Source organism: Panthera pardus, unplaced genomic scaffold (genome assembly GCF_024362965.1).
Source record: "Panthera pardus isolate Hobbes unplaced genomic scaffold, ASM2436296v1 HiC_scaffold_13, whole genome shotgun sequence".
NCBI lineage: Eukaryota > Metazoa > Chordata > Mammalia > Carnivora > Felidae > Panthera > Panthera pardus.
The window spans coordinates 29,467,660-29,472,230 of NW_026526688.1; the positions used below are offsets into that span (position 1 = coordinate 29,467,660).

At 39.6% G+C, this 4,571-nt stretch overlaps 1 pseudogene; it reads left to right on the forward strand.

Annotated features, from left to right (window-relative positions):
• Window positions 1-725: 725 nt before the first annotated feature.
• LOC109277382 (tigger transposable element-derived protein 1-like) lies at window positions 726-2,498 on the forward strand (annotated as a pseudogene).
• Window positions 2,499-4,571: the final 2,073 nt, after the last annotated feature.

Below are 4,571 nucleotides of genomic sequence, written 5' to 3' on the forward strand. Positions count from 1 at the left end.
ATGTTCATGCTGAGAGGTTCATGCTTCAAGTAGTCTTCAAACAAGCTTGTCTGGGATCAATCCTTTTTGGCTGACTCCCTTTGGAGAGGATGTTGACATTTAACATTAAATTCGTGAACATATCTCATATTTATATAATATTCAAAGGCCAGCCACTGCTGCACGAAAAAAGCATGAGCATATTCATGGACTGATTCCTCCACCACCTCCTCTCAACCCATTCCCTGCTTATAGAGGAAGTCAACTTCCTCTGAAAAGTTCCCTCAGCTCATCCGTAACTTTTCAGAATGGTCTCTCGATTGTGCCCAGCAACGATACTGCTCACTTTACAGGCATACTTCATTTTATTGTGCTTCACTTTATTGCGTTTTGCAGACATTGTGTTGTTTTTTTTTTTTATAAGCAGAAGGTTTGTGGCAGCCCCATGCTGAGCAGATCTATTGGCGCCATTTTCCAACAGCGTTTGCTCACTTTGTGTCTCTGTGCCACAGCGTGGTAATTCTCAAAACATTTCAAATATTTTTATTATCATACTTTAAATGATGATTCTGTGATCAGTAATCTTTGATTATCACTTTTATGATTGTTTTGGGGCTACATGAACTGTGCCTGTATAAGACAAACTTAATCTGTTCTGAGTGTTCTGACTGCTCCACTGACTGGTCATTCTCCATCTCGCTATCTGTCCTCAGGCTCCCTGTTCTCTGAAACTTAACGATATTGAAATGAGGTCAGTTAATAACCCTGTCCTGGCCTCTAAGTGTTTAAGTGAAAGGAAGAGACACATGTCTCTCGCTTTAAATCAGAAGCTACAAATTATTAAGTTTAGTGAGAAACGCTTGGCAAAAGCTGAAATAGGCCCAGAGCTAGGCCTCTTGCACCAAACAGCTAGACAAGTTGTGAATGCTAAGGAAAAGTTCTTGAAGGAAATTAAAAGTGCCACTCCACTGAACACATGAAAGATAAGAAACCAAAACTGCCTTCTTGCTGATGTGGAGAAAGTTTTAGTGGTCTGGATACAATATCAAACCAGCTACAATATTCCCTTGGGCCAGAGCCTAATCCAGAGCACAGCCATAACTCTCTTCAATTCTACAAAGGCTGAGAAAGGTGAGGAAGCTGCAGAAGAAAAGTTGGAAGGTAGCAGAGGTTGGTTCATGAGGTTTAAGGAAAGGAACCATGTCCATAACATAAAAGTACAAAGTGAAGCAGTGAGTGCTGATGTAGAAGCTGCAGCAAGTTATCCAGAAGATCCAGCTGAGATAATTCATGAAGGTGGCTAAACTCAACAATAGATATTCAATGTAGATGAAACAGCCTTCTATTTGAAGAAAATACCGTCTAAGACTTACATAGCTAGAGAAGCTAGTGCCTCCCTTCAAAGCTTCAATGGTCAGGTCAACTTTCTTGTTAGGAGCTAACACAACTGGTAACTTTAAGTTGAAGCCAGTGCTCATTGACCATTCTGAAAATCTAGAAGTCCTTAAGAATTGTTCTAAATCCACTCTTCCTGTACTCTGTCAATGGAACAACAAAGCCTGGATGACAGTACATCTGTTTACAACATGGTTTACTGAATATTTTAAGCCCACTGTTGAAACTTGCTCAGAAAAAAAGATTTCTTTCAAAATATGACTGCTCATTGATAATCTACCTGGTCAAGAGCTCTAACAGAGATGTGCAATGAGATTAATATTATCTTCATGCCTGTTAAAAGAATATCCCTTCTTCAACCCATAGATGAAGGAGTAATTTTGACTTTCAAGTCTTATTAAGAAATATATTTCATAAGGCTACAGCTCCCATAGATATTGATTCCTCTGGTTGATCTGGGAAGTGTAAATTGAAAACTTTCTGGAAAGGATTCACCATTCTAGATGCCACTAAGAACATTTGTGGCATGAGAAGAACATTTTTTTCACGGGAGGAGGTCAAAATATCAACACAGGAGTTTGGAAGAAGTTGATTTCAACCCCCATGGAGGAGTCTGAGGGGTTCCAGACTTCAATGGAGGAAGTCACTGCAGATGTGGTGGAAACAGCAAGAGAACTAGGATTAGAAGGAGAGCCTGAAGATGGGATTGAACTGTTGGAAACTCATGATCAAACTTGATTGGATGAGCAGTTGCTTCTTGCAGATGAACAAAGAAGGTTCTTCTTGAGATGGAATCTACTTCTGGTGAAGTTGCTGTGAAGACCATTGAAATGACAACAAAGGATTTAGAATATGATGTAAATTTAGTTGATGAAGCAGCAGCTGGGTTTGAGAAGATTGGCTCCATTTTTGAAAGAAGTTCTGTGGGTAAAATGATATCAATAGCATCGCATGCTGCAGAGAAATCATTCGTGATGGGAAGGGTTAATGGATGTGGCAAAACTTCATTGTCTCATTTTAGGAGATGACCACAACTACCCCAGCCTTCAGCCACCATGATCATTCAACAGCCATCAGCTATGAGGCAGGACCCTCCACCAGCAAAAAACATTATGTCTCACTGAAGGCCGATGATGGTTAGCATATTTTTAGCAATCGAGTATATTTTAATTAAGGTATGTACATTTTTTGAGACATAATGCTGTTGCACACTTAATAGACTACAGTTATGTTTATGTAACTTTTATATGCACTGGGAAACCAAAAAAGTCATTTGACTCACTTTATTGCCATATTCGCTTTATGGTGGTGGTCTTGGAACCACGCCTGTCAGATTTCCGAGATGTGCCTGTGCTACATCTGCCTTCTCACTTAGCTCTCAGTTGGTTGTGCTGGTCCTGCCCTCCCTGTGAATTTTGCTGTTTCTACTGTGGGTATGGTGCACTGATGTTCCCGAAGCACAGTCCTTCAGGTGCTCTCTCTGTGAAAGGTTGCCCTTTATGCCCTCCAGCCTCGTAGTTCCTGAATTCAGCCCCTTCAGCATGTCACTGTCACCCTTCTCTTCACCAGGGCATGTGAAGAGGAGACTGGGAAATTTCTTTATCTCTTCTCTGTCTTCACCATTTTTCTGACCTCCTCATACCACAAACAAGCAAACCAAAAAACGCATTTTCTTCCTTTACTCAAAACATTAAAACCACCATGCATATTATTGCACACAAAAGGATACCTGTCAGGGACACCTACAAGCCAATGACAAACACATTTGTCCTCAGTTGGAAACCTGGCAACACAACACTGCCTCCATTGACTACAGTCAGCCAGTTGAGTGTTTCCGTTTGCAAAATCAATCTCAGGATCATTTCCTGAAGATTCAAAGAGCATTCCTGTGGGGGACACTGGAATGAATATGGATCAAAAGCAGAAATGGCATCTTCTCAATGCGTTGTATTTAGAACAGCTTGTACTTCAGAGGCCTTTTGTTTTGCCTTTATTTTTTCAAATTAATGAAGATCCAGCTCATTATTTTCCAGGATTAAATATTTGTTCACTATATTTAAACAAATAAATATTGGGTGCCTGGCAATTAGCAGTGGACATTTGACTGCGAATGGAAGGGAGCTGATTGTGACATGGTGTGGAGATGAGGAGTCTTCGATTTAATCCTGCACCCATATTCCCAGACAGTCAAAAATGACACCCTCTCTAGAAACCCAAAGCCGTACATTCATAGGTCTGTACAGGACCAGAGGTAGCACGGGATGTTACTACTTGGAGTCACTTGATTTAATCGCCAATTCCAAGAATTGGCGTATTTAGAGGTATTTAGAGGATGATTGAGAACATGAGCATCTTATTAATATCAAAAATGTTCCTTCCCTGCCTTGCTGCTGAGCCCTTCACTCTCCAGCACACTCAGATATTTTCCTCTGTCTCATTTTCACTAAATTTGAAAAACAAAAGCTGGAACAAAGACCATCTCATTATTTAATCATAATTTCTTAAATAAATACCATAGTTATTACTCCTATTTAGAATAACCAGGAGTATAATTATGCCTCCTTCCAAAGAGATAGATTTTCATTTACAAGAAAATTTTTGGAAATCCTCTGCTCATTTATCAAGCTGGAAGTTTTGATGAATAAATCAGAATAAAAAATGGTTTTTTTTTAGTTTGCTTTAACTCTGTGAAAATTTAATGAACTGATCTGGCTCATAAGGTATGTAAACATGAATATATGTATTTCATTCTTCCATAAAATTTTGGCAACAACGCAGATACAAAAGGCTTAATTCACTCTTTCTTTGCTGCCTCAATTAGAGACTTTAAGCCTATTCCTTCAAGCTGCCACTGCATGAGTCATATCAGGAAATATGAGGAAATCAACATCCTGAAATAACTTGAACTGGGGTTTGGTTAATGGTAAGATGGAGCGGTATCTTGCAAAATGAAAGCCTTTTATTAACTGAAGAAAATAAAACCACTATCGGGCTAGAACTCTTTAAGGAGCTTGAGAAGGATAGCTTCCCCACTTTGGTTGTGGATGTGTCCATGCTGAGAAAAACTGACTCTGCCTAGATCAGATGGCAGGACCTGCTCATTTCCTGCATTTGCTATCACTAACATTTCATTCCCAATTTCATATCTGCTGATTGGTTTCATATCCTCCTCCCTCTTCTCTTCCTGTTAAAATTGG